At 49.0% G+C, this 12,010-nt stretch overlaps 1 long non-coding RNA gene across 1 annotated transcript; it reads left to right on the top strand.

Moving 5' to 3' along the window:
* Positions 1 to 3,202: 3,202 nt before the first annotated feature.
* Positions 3,203 to 5,403, top strand: LOC107203164. The gene is made up of 2 exons (XR_001521031.2): positions 3,203 to 4,033; positions 4,729 to 5,403. It is a non-coding gene; the product is annotated as an uncharacterized LOC107203164 (long non-coding RNA).
* Positions 5,404 to 12,010: the final 6,607 nt, after the last annotated feature.

The raw sequence follows: 12,010 nt of genomic DNA, 5'->3' as shown, positions 1-12,010 counted from the left end.
AGCATTCCCACTTGACCCCCTTTTGTGGTTCTATTACAAAGAACTGACAGTTACATATACAGGGAAATTGCTCCATCTCCTGCCTAAGAAATTGTGTGACATATAAGCAAAAGAACCTCCAAGCAGAGCATCTGAGACAAACTTCACTAAGTGGCCTGTTCCTCAAAAATTCCATTTCCCATAAATATTTTCTCCTCTCATTTCCTGTGTGCTACTCGTTACGTTAATTGGTTAAGTTAAATCACCCTGTGGCAATTGCTAAGATATTGGAAGCTGACTGTAACTGCCCCAGGAACAAGTGAAACTCCATGGATGAGAAGGACAAGTGAAAATGGAAATCACTGATATGGCAAAGTGGAAACTGGTAAATCAATAAAAAGCCCTTTCCAACTGGCAATGGCTTACTTGGTTCAACTGGCCTTTGAATATAGATAAGAGACCTGCTCTAGGTAGAGTTTTTTAAAACCAGAGGACACAGGATTGGGCTGATGTGGCTGCCCATGACTCAGGGCCTCTGAGTTCATTCCTGCTACTGGCATGGAGAGAAAGAAAGGACAGAAGGATCCTGTAGGACCAAGGCAGCCTTTCACTTTAAACAGCAGGATGTCACCCACCAGACTGGAGAAAGGCAGTGGCATCCCTGTTGCCCCTGCACGTCTGCAAGCATGCTCAGGGGAGACACCATCTTTAAAGTCCCTCCTTTCTCTCTGGTCCTCAGGAGGTTAGGGGCTTCTCCCATTGTCACCCCTGCTGCCAGTGAATTCCCTTCTCCCTTTTCCATGAAGCAGCATTTTGTCCCCAGCACCGACTCATCCTCTGCAGCCTGCACAGGCAGCATCAAAGGAACCTTGGACAAGCTGCAGCCTGTCCCTAGGAATGCCACAGGCAGGCAGAGGGAGCAGAGGGAGCACAGGACTGACCTGGCTGCTGGAGGCAGGGAACTGCAGGAGATAAAATGCACCTGTTTTATTGAAGGTGTGTTTACATCAAGGATCAGGTCCTGCCTTACTCTGCTAAAACCGTAAAGTGGAGAGGCTTTTCTGGAACAGCTCCCGAATGGGCTTGTCCAAACAGCAGCCAGGGAACATCAAAAGGTGAAGTGATCACCCACAGATAAGCACCCCAACTGTCTGATCCTCAGCTACCCCCAGGCACGGCTCCGCATCTTGTCTGCCCGCGACGAGCTCTCTCTAGAGCCTGCCCCTGTAGCAGCGCCTCTTTGCCCGGTGCCTGCTCCATAGGGATGGCAGAGAGCTAACTGCCTGCCAGTCAACAAGTTCTGATCTCCAAAGCAAAGAAAAGCCTCAGTGTGAAGCCCTTTGAGCTGAGAAGGAACGGGAGCGCAGGATTGGGTCAGCCCTCGATCAGGAGTCCTCGCTGCAGTGACCCAGGCGCGGTGGGAAGCGTGTTTGCATCAACCATCGCTCAGTAATTATAGCAACAGATGAGTCAAGATCAAAGAGCTTTTGCGAATGATGTGGCAAAGCAAATCGATGGAAATCTGAGCGTTTTTATCTTCACATCTGTCTTTAATGCTGACTTTCTGTCCGGCTTTAACCTGCCCTGGGATAACATCTGTGCTCCCGGTGCTGTGGCGCTGGCCCAGGCAGAGCCCCGTGCAGGCCCCTGGCTGGCAGGGATGGCAGCAGGCCAGGTGGCCCTGGGGACAGCGGCCACTGGCCTTTGGGGCCTGATCCCCACGGCGGCTCTCAGCGCAGAAGGGCACGTTTGCTGTCACAGTGAGTCACCAGAGCCAGGTGCCCGGCTGTTTTGTGCTGACACGTCGGGGTGCTGCTGCTGCTGCTGCTGCTGCTGCTGCTTCCAGGGGCTGCCCCTCCCGTTATGAGCAGCCCAGCAGGCAGCTGCTCCTCCGCTGGATGCAGCCCAAGGGCTCCAGAGACGGCTTCTGATTCAGCTGCTCCTGGCCTCGCCCACCCATAAAGACAGATCCTAAGGAGGATTGAACAGGAAGGCCTCTTTATTCAGGGTAACATGGCACATAGAAACCAGGGCTGACCAGCACATGGAAAGGGTACCATTTGCCAACCCCTCCAGCATAACCCACCATCACCCTTCACCTAGGCTGCATCCATCTCCTCATCTGCTTTCTGTCACATATGCTCCCTATCAGATTCTTTCTATCGTGTGTTTATCCTGAATTTTGGGGAGAGTTAATTACTTTGCTAAGATGCTGAGCTGCAGTTGTTGGCACACCAAGCGTTCTCTTGGTGCCATGGATGGGTGAGTGCTCCCGTGATTCCACACACTGGTCTCTTGTGTGGTTGCACGCCGGCTCCAGACAGCTTTCCTGCTTGGTTCCTGGCTAAAGGTGTTTGAGTCATAAGCGGCACAGTGAGGAGAGAAGGCCAGGGTGGCTGTGGGTTAGATGAAGAGAACAAATCCTGGCTTACAGAGTGTTCCTCGGGTGTCTCTGGGACAGTCTTCATCTCTCTGGGTGATCTCTGTTGCTTTAATTTGCTGTTTTAATTTCACAGGCAGTGCCTCCTGCACAGTTATCACGTGGCAAGGAGGCCCACGTTGGATAAAGTTTCAAGCTGCCTCCTGGGATTGGGCACCAAGGCCATCTAAACGTGGGATTTCCCAAATCACATCAATCATCTGGGCTTTTCCTGGCTTATGCTGAGATGCTGTGCTGCTCCTACATGCTTATTTCCCAACAGAGCAGAGAGGCTTAATTATTGGGTTGCAAAGTTCCCGAGGGTCTTATGAATATTGAATTGGAAAAGCGAGGCATTGTGACGTACTAAACCGTGATAAATTGTTATCCAAAACTTTGTTGTAATCCAGGGGAAGTCTGCCCCCCAGACCAGCTACCCGACGTGCATTGTTTTGGTCGCTGTCATCAAAGTCTACAAGATGAACAGGCAATTCATTATCATTTTGAGTAGTGCTTTGAATGTTATCGTGTGAGCTTCTTAAAAGGTTAATCTTCTGTCCCTGGGATCCCCATGAGGAACAATTAGAGTATCCTGTGGTGAAACACTGGATTATTATTAATGAAACTTGTGCTGCCCTGGAGTTTTAATTGACTCAAGTGTTTAAACACATGCCTGACTTAAAACATGTGGGCATTCTCGTTCCTGCCACAGGAGCTAGAGATGGTTTTCACGCGGTGCCAAGAAATGTTAACTGTTAACAGCGTGTTTGATCATTTATTAACCTTAGCTCCTCACATGTCCTACCCAAAATCCCTCAACAGGAAGGGCTGAGCATTTAACGTGCCCTTGAGACAAAGCAGGGCTTTGACTATACCTTTCTTTCCCTTAGGACTTCAAGGAAGAAATGTCTGGATTCTGTCAGGGCAACAGGTGTCCAGAGATTTTTGGGTTCCTCTGAGCCACCTTCAGCTGGGGTCTGTAATACCAGGAACTGTTTTTGCCAAAATTTTCAAGACAGGAGCTAAGCTTTGACATTTGCAGATGAAACTAAACTAGCAGGATGTTTGGCAGTGCCCGTGGCAGCAAGGAGGCTGTACGGGGCTCGCAGCTGAGGTGCCACGCTCCGGCACTAGGGACAAAGTGGGTCCCTGGGCCATGGCTGCACCTGGCTCTCACCAGAGACAACAGAGCTGAGGCTTTCGCTCACGTGCAGAAGGCAAAGGGAGGCTGCTGATTATTTAAAGGAAGTCAGGGTTTGACATCTATCTGTTCCCCCATCCTGCCCTTGCAATTCTCCTTTCCCATTGCAAGCTGTCGGATGGAGATGGGATTCGGGACCAGGCCTGGTGTGTATGACCGGGATACAGCTGCACCTCAGCTCCTGCATGGACATTCCCAGGCACTCCCTCACCACTGGCAGCATTTCCTGGGCCATGTGCTGGAGCAGATGCAAGCTTCTTGCACAAGAAGGCACAGACCTGGCTGGATTTATACCTCTGTGAGAGCAGAGGCACTGGCTGCTGCCAATGGCTCTCAGCGAGGAGCACTTCAGGCAAGTCCCATCTGTGTCCCTGTCAAATGTCATGATCTAGGAATGCAGCTACTGCTCAGGCAGCTGGCCACAGCAACTGCAGGTATGTATTTTTTTATTTGTTTATATATGTAAATCGAGTCCAAAGTCTCAGATGGTTAAGTCATGCCATGCAAGGCATGTGACAGAGTGGTTAATAGCAAGGGGTAGACAAGGATGACAGGAGGAAAGCATTTCAAAGTGGCAGCTGTGAGGTAAATCATATTGGAATTGGGTAACCTGGTTTTAGGGGAGAGGTTGGAAAGGAAGGGCGTAGCACTGGGAGAACTCTTTTTTTTTTTTCCCCCTCTGGGAAGGGCAGTGATCCTCAGACCTGGGCCCTGATTTTTATTTTACATCTGCTATTGTAGGGCTGACATGTGCCCACCAGCCTCAGTGGAGAGGGGCCTGACTGACACCAAGAGAAGCCTGAAGTTTTCAGGGCTTGCTACAGATTTTGGGACATGCTCACAGCACAAGCAGTGTCTCTTCCTCTCCCTCTCTTCTCTCCCTCTCCTGGCCTCTCTTTCTCATGAAAGGGCAGAGGGGTAAATGAAATGGGCTTGTGGATGGGACTCTGCTGGATCACACGGGAAGCCTTAACCTGAGTGGAAAATGCCCACTTGAACAGCAAGTGGATCTGAACCCGTAATTACCCGTGCCATCACGTGTCTGCTTTGCAGCTGTGTGCACACACTAGTGACTTGTGCATGCTCTGCTTGTTCTCCACATTAAACACTCCCTGCTCCTGTCTTTCAGAAAAGAACAGAGCACCTGGTCTGATCCTCATGGAGGGGAGTGGGGACCTCTGTAGAAGCTTCCAGGACAGCTGTACCCTGACACATAACCAGCCCTGTGGCAGACATCAAATGCTGTTGTTCCCTAGCAGTCTGCTGATGTTATCGCCCCTTCTTTGAGGAGTCAGAAACAACAAGATCCTACAATGACAAACCACAACGTCTCTTGTGGTACATAAAAAACCACTACCACCAAAAAACAACAAAAAAGAAACCTTCCCAAATAATTGCAAAAAAAGAGAGCAGTTCATGTCCTTTGTGTTCTTTGGCTCATGATCTGCCAAAGGGGATGAGGGACCATCATGAAAGATAGACATAAAGCAGCTAGAAAATCAGATTTGGAGAGGAGAACAGGACTGTTAGAGGGGAATCATTACTCTTATACTCAAAACTCTAAATAAGAATAAAATAGTAAATAAACATTTACTGAGCTTTCAAGCCCACAGTCCCAAGGACAAGGAAAAGCTTATTTTACATGAATGTTACATGTCACTTTGCAGGTTCTTGTCGGTGGCTGCTGTCACTAAATGCTGTTTATGGCACTGCCTCATGCAAAACACCACAACAGCCAGAAACTGTTTCACCTTCACCAACTACTGGCTTGGTAGAAATAAAGCATTTTCATTTTTTGCCATGAGTCTTTTTTAGTTTTTGAAGTATAAGGCTAATACAAAACCAGAATGAAGAACTGGAATGGAACCTCTGATAAGCACGAGCGTCAAATTTTACAGGCTGTTGTGGCCTGTGTAATTTTGTTTCATTCGTTTGTTTTTTTCCAGAAGGGATTTCCAAACTCTTAAGCTCAAATCTTCTGAGGCTGCGAGTCCATAATAAACCAGCAAGGCGATGTGAAATGTGTTAAGGACTCAACTCGTATCCAAAGCCAGTCCAGCAGAGAGTAAGAGGTGTGCAGGCACTCAGCAGGGATGGATGCACACTGACATCCTGATGTCACCCTTCAGCCAGGGAAGCTGGGGCAGGAAAACTAAATGGCTTTAAACTGGAGCATGATAAATGAATTAACTGGATTATTTAAGGTGTTAGTTTGCCCTGCAGTGCCTGGACTTGATGCACTGAGTTACTTTCCAGTCTTGTACTCCTACACAAAACTAAGTGCTACTAAGGATTATTTTAAGTCCTGCAAATAAAGGTGCTCCCTGATCTCCCTGGATCTTGCATGGATAAGGCACAGAGGGGAAAAGTCAGACTGTGTGTGTGCAAAGTTTACTCATGCCATATTTACACTCACATCACAATCTAGAGGACTGCTGTAGACAGATGCTGACCTGCATTTTGAGGCTGGATTGAAGGCATTCACTCCAGCAAGCCATATTAGCTCGGCCATTTCCTTGCTAGATACCCTTGGCAGGTCTGCCCTAGAAAAAGAGTCGCTCCAGATCTAGAAAGATGCCAGGAGGGTTGGGCAATGTGCCCTTAGACTGCTGTGTCCTGTCATCAGCAGCCCATACGATTTCATCAGTTACCAAGGCCTAACACCCTCGTGGCCCTTTGGACTCTGACAGTTCATTGCCTTTTCCAGAGCTGTCAGACAGAAGGGAAAAGCATTTTTTTCAGTCGGTGCTGTTTGTTTTTCCACTATGAACTCCTCCAACCCCCTGGTGTCAAAACACCTGGCAGGGCTGCCACGTTGGTACTGCTTGTTTGTCCTGTTAGAGCGATGCTGTGGCTGGTGGGAATTTGGCTGGCCCTGGGGAAGCCAGCCACATCAAACACCTGTGCTCCGAGTCGCACGGGGATTCTGCCCCCTGTTCATTCCCTGCTGGGACTCAGGCAGCTCAGAGCTCTGGGGGAGGATCATCCCCCAAGATGAGGTCGCTGCACCAATGAGAATGACGTCCATAAATGATATGGGGTTAACGTGGGGAGCACAGTGATTCCACCAGTGTAGGAGACACCCCAGCCCCCCTGGTACTGGCCACACATGGGGTCCTAGAAGTCAGCTATAAGCTGTAAGCTTCATTTCATATTCATGAAATACCATGTAACCTTACAAGGTCAAGTGCTACATCCACATCTGCATCACCAGGTTTGGTTGCCCTCTTCACAGAAGGCCCAGAAGCTCAGGCAGGTCGGCTGCAGCCCCTGCTCCTGTACAGCCTCACCTAGAGAAGCACCTGCAAATCCAGTTCGGTCCCTGGCAAAACGTGAGTGGAGCAGTGGTACAGACCATACTCCAGGGTGGAGACTCTTCTCCCCAAACCAGCTGCAATTGTTTGTTGTGTAATGGTGCCAATGAAGTTTTGTAACTCCCTCACACACTGGGAGGATTCATTTGATCAAAAGAGCAATTTCACTTTCTGGCATCTACCATCCATCAGAAATTCCAGGCCAGAGCTTTAAAGAGCAACTAATGACTTAAGATCTTATGACTGCTAAACATTTCAACCGAGGCACCTCATCAGGCATGCAGAGTCCTCCACTCCAAGCCTCTTCCTCAGAGCAGACATCAAAACTGTGGGTTGCCCCACGAGCCCTAGCCAGGCCCTGATGTGGAGTTAACAGCTGTTCAAGACAAAAGGTCCTCCTGAACCAAAATGTCAGCTCTAACCCCCAGATGAAGACCCCTGCCCAGGATCCCCTCCCTCAGCTATGGGCCCACATACAAGCTTCAGGTGCAGCGGTGCCACAGGCACAAGGGGCACAGCCTAGGAATGCTCCAGGGCTGTGGCACAGGCTGCAAGTCCTGGCAGAGCTGACAGCCTTATGGCAACACCAAAGCACAACCACTCTCTGCCTCGTGCCAGGCTCTGGATCCTGCACAGCCAGCTGGCAACACGTGACGGGGATAAGGACACTGGGCAGGGTTGAACACTGAGGGTCTGATGGAAGCTGGCTCTGTTTTGGACGTGCTTTGGACACTTTTTGGGCTTTCTTTGTGGGATCCTGCAGAGAGTCCCTGCAGGGCACACCTAGCTAAGCAGCTCCAAGATCCTTCCATCCAGAGACTGACCCTGTTTGGGAAGTGTGAATCCAGTGAAGCTTGACAACTTTCTTATGGCTAAAGGTCTTTAGTTAAGCTCTGAAAAAAGCATCCTGCCTCCCCATAACCTATCTTGAACTCTGCCCTACACCAATCCCCAGCAAAATGGTACCTGCATCTGTTCCACCGAGGCATACAATCAAACAGTGACTCATTGTCACAATCCTTATTCATGCATTTATTGCCCAGATAACTCTCCATTAAGCTAATGAGTCATTCTTTTACGCCCACCAAATGCATAGTTTGAATGCTGCTGATTTCTGCTATTCATAAATCGGAAGGAGAGGAAGAACAGACATGAGCCTTGATCCGGAAAACTTGCCTCTAGTGGCAAGCTCAAGGAATTCAAGCTTTTCCGTGTACATTCCCAGGAACAAGCAAGGCTCTGGTATGTTCTCCAGACCAGCACAGGAGAGCTAATGCTTGGTGAAGTGCCTCATGCCAGTCTGCTTCTGTTAGCCAGAGCTCTCAGGCCTTGGGTGCCCAGGACTCGTTGGCCACATTGGAAGCAGCTTTGCTGAGATGAGCAGGCACCTTTATTCCAGGCATCAGTAAATTCTAAGTAAGGCAGGACATAAACTGTTTGGCATAGCATTAACTGTATGGATGTACAATCCATGCAAACTTTTCCAACGTATTAAACTAAGAACTTCCAGGTGTTGCTAGTTTGGCAATATTTTGAGTCATTTATTTTTTACATGCCTGGTGTGGTCCAGAACACAAAGCTGTAGCTACATGCTCTCTTGATCACTTTCAGCAGTGCTCTGCAGCTGAGACGAGCTGCTTGAGCCTTGTAAATAAAGCAGGTGACCAGAAAAGCTCCACTGGCTTTGGCTCTGATTTGTGCTGCCGGGAGTGTGCCAGCAGCCCTGGGTCTCACACTGACCTTCCCCCCTGGCAGAGCAGTGGTGCCCTCAGACAGGGCGCTGACAGCTGCTTATGGCAACAGCCAACCGGTTCAGCCTCTTGAGGCTTATCACACAGTTTGCATAAACACTGGGATCAGAGCAAGAATGAAGGAAGCATGGGCTGAGCTTTAGAAAGGCTTTATCCTGCAGTTTTCTTATCTGCTCTACTCTGTCTGTCCCCTCCATGCCTGTTTAAAGGACTTGCTCCCCAGGAACTCATGATGATCCCAGGTTTCGTCTGGACTGGTGCCTAGAGCTGGAGCCTGCAGGCTCTCTGAGGGGAGCTTGCTCTTGAGTGCTCTTGCAGTTCCATCCAATGCAATTCCCTCTCTGGCCAGCCCAGCTTTGAATCCAAGGGGACTGTTCTGGAAGGGAGCACCGAGTAAACCAGTCCATATACACTCGTAAGGAAGCGGGTCCCGTGGCTCTCCTCTGCCTCTGGAACTCCGGACTCCTCACTGGACTGCAGGAGCTTTTGCAAATATTCCATGTTTCCTCTTCTAAACAACTAGGCACATATTTAAATCCTGAGCTCTCCTTGCTAGACACTGCTGCTAGTTCCCTGAACTCGCAGAGGATCCCAGGACTATCATCTCCGCTAAGAAAGAAAGTTCTCCCATCTGTTCAAAAGGGGAAGGAAGTAATATTGACCAATACTGAGAAATGTATTCTCCTGGTTTCAGAAGCAGTTATTGGAATGTGGTTGGTGTTCAAATGATAACTTACACCTGTAGCAACTTGCTGAGTGATGCCTTGAATCACACTGTGATAAAGGGACGTGTTTGAAGTTTTTGAAGGCAGTACCTCACTATCATTCCCCTTCAGTGCTGTCACTCAGAGCTCTGCAGCCTTGCCTGTGTCAGCAGGGAGTCAGACTAAACTTCCCATTCATCAAAATCTAAAACTCATCTGGGCGTACTCAACCATTGATTAAAAACAGGCACTGGATAAAACAAGGAGAACAATCTTTTCCTGGACACATTAATACAAAGAGCAGCGGTGTATTTTCCCCCAGGGACTGCGAGCTGTAGCCCAAGGCCCTTCCAGCCACCCTTCCAGGGAGCCCAGCACGGGCCATGTCATGCACATCTTGGTGTGTTGGCTTCTCTTGTTTCCAGGCTCTCTCCAAGAGAAATGGGCTTCAACTGCTCCTGCCACCAGGCCTGACAGGGGAGAGCTAACACACCCACCAGCTGTGAGCAGGTCTGTGAGTGCACATCAAAGCTGATCCCACCTCACAGCAGCAGCCACCACCAGCACATTCCAGAGCAACAAGAGCCCTGCCAAAGGCAGACCGAGAACCCTGTGGCCTCCGAACCTCCCCACCCACTGCAGACTTCCATTAATTAATTAACTCTGCAGCTTTGTTCCCTTATCATCATCCTCCCAGCAACAGCACGATAAATTGTACTTGCAACAGATTCCTAAACAAGATGATCCCAGGTCTTTGCAACTTGAATCAAGGGTGGGAAACTCGTAGCTTTGTGGTGATCTCCAATTCATTCATTATACAATCGGATCTTAATTGCTTTAAGAATGTGATTCTAGTCAATCTGGCCTCTAGTACCACTCCTATTAGAGACTTCTGTTGCTAAATCTCTGCTGCTAAATATGGTCAGTCCATCCCTTGAAGTCTTTTTTTATTTCAGTGGGCTCTGAAGTATTGAATTATCTGTAGAAAGGAACACCCTGCTCACCCACCCTATACTCACCCAGTGAAATGGATAGGCACCAAAACCAGTTTAGCTGTTCCCAGCAGCAGCAGTTTTCAAATAGCTCCTGGGGCAGCCCCATGCCACGAGCAGGCAATACAGAGAAACATCCTTGGGTTGCTTTTGAAGGTGATTCTTCCTTAAAAGAACACTTTAAACACTTTGCATGGAGCAAACTCATCCCAAAGTCCTGCTATCCAAATGCAATATGTCTAAATATAAGTACAGTGCAAGACACTGATGTCGCTTGTGAAAACATGAGATCCGAGAGACCCTGCCTGAGGTCCTCCCCTCCAGCAGTGTGCCAGCTGGGAAACCTCAAAGGCACAGTCCCGTGTCCCCACAGCCAGCTCTGGGGACTCAGTAGGTGGCACTCTTCACCTTGGCTTTGCAGAGATGGGTCACCCTGAGAAAGGTGCTGGGGATCGCTGGGCACAGAGGACCCACACCTCCTGGACAACAAGAGGCGGGCTGGCTGCAGCTGACAGCCCAGGAGGTACTGCCTCACTGACTCCTGTGTGCTCCAAAGGATCTTTATCACAACAAATGCAATTAAAAAGGCAAAATGAATGGGTTTGGCAATTTGGAAGAGGTTTGGATCAGCAGAATCTCTGCTCATTCATATGGTAAGTGAGAAGAGGGAGTAGTCTTTAGTCTTGCCCTGTTTTTTAGGGAGCATATTTGGTACAGGGATGAAAATGGAACCCATGAGAGCTGTGTTTTGGGACAGAGACAGTTTGGGCAGAAAAGAGAACCTAGCAGACCTTTATGTGGGATGTAACTCACAAGCCCATAAAGAGGGGAGCAGCTTCACCTGTCAACATCCACTCTCTGAGGAAGGTGGAAGGAGAAACTAGGGGAGTGGGATCTGACCACAGAAGAGGTGAGATGAGCTCCTGACCATAAAGGAAATTGCTGATTTCAGCCTGCCTCTCCCTAGAGGCAAGAACAGGGACCAGCCCCAAGGGAACAGTTAGGTGAGGACCAGCATCCTCTCCACCTGGGCAGGACGAGGCTGAGTGATGGGGGCAGAAGCCTCTTCACACGGTACAGCTGGAATGGCCTCGCTGATCCTAGCCTCAGCCTTTGCATCCCTGCAAACCCAAGGTGTTCCTAAGCACTGTAGTTTTGAGCTATGATACTGTGGGACTCCTTTCCCAGAGCTCTTACAGTTTCAGTCAGTGTCAAGCTGAAAATGAAAGGAGGAGCCACTGCTAATATGAGAAAGCATCCTGGTTTCCTCAGTGGATACTGACAACACCTGCCTTCGTACTCGGCATTACGCCTGCCTGCCTTTTTTCTCCCCCTGAGCGAGCTTGAACAAAATAGCAAGCATATTTTCCCCTCTTACCCAAAGGCAGATGTATAGTCACACTCCTGCCATTCTCTCACAGCATCTTACATAATTTACCATTGGTTTTGGAAAGATGCCAAAACATGTCTGAAGGAATGTGTATAAGATCTACCAGAACAGGGTTTCCCCGTGTTTCTGACTCTATAATCCCCTGATTCAGAGCTAAACCAATCGGCTCAGACCTCCTAAACTGAAAACCTTTGCCAGCTTCATCCACTGCCTTTAAAAACAAACAAGGAAACCCGCAAGCTCATGCCCAGTTATTACCG

The sequence above is a fragment of the Parus major genome, chromosome 4 (assembly GCF_001522545.3).
Source record: "Parus major isolate Abel chromosome 4, Parus_major1.1, whole genome shotgun sequence".
Lineage (NCBI taxonomy): Eukaryota > Metazoa > Chordata > Aves > Passeriformes > Paridae > Parus > Parus major.
Note: the sequence above shows the minus strand (reverse complement) of the source record. Positions and strands in the feature narration are given on the sequence as shown.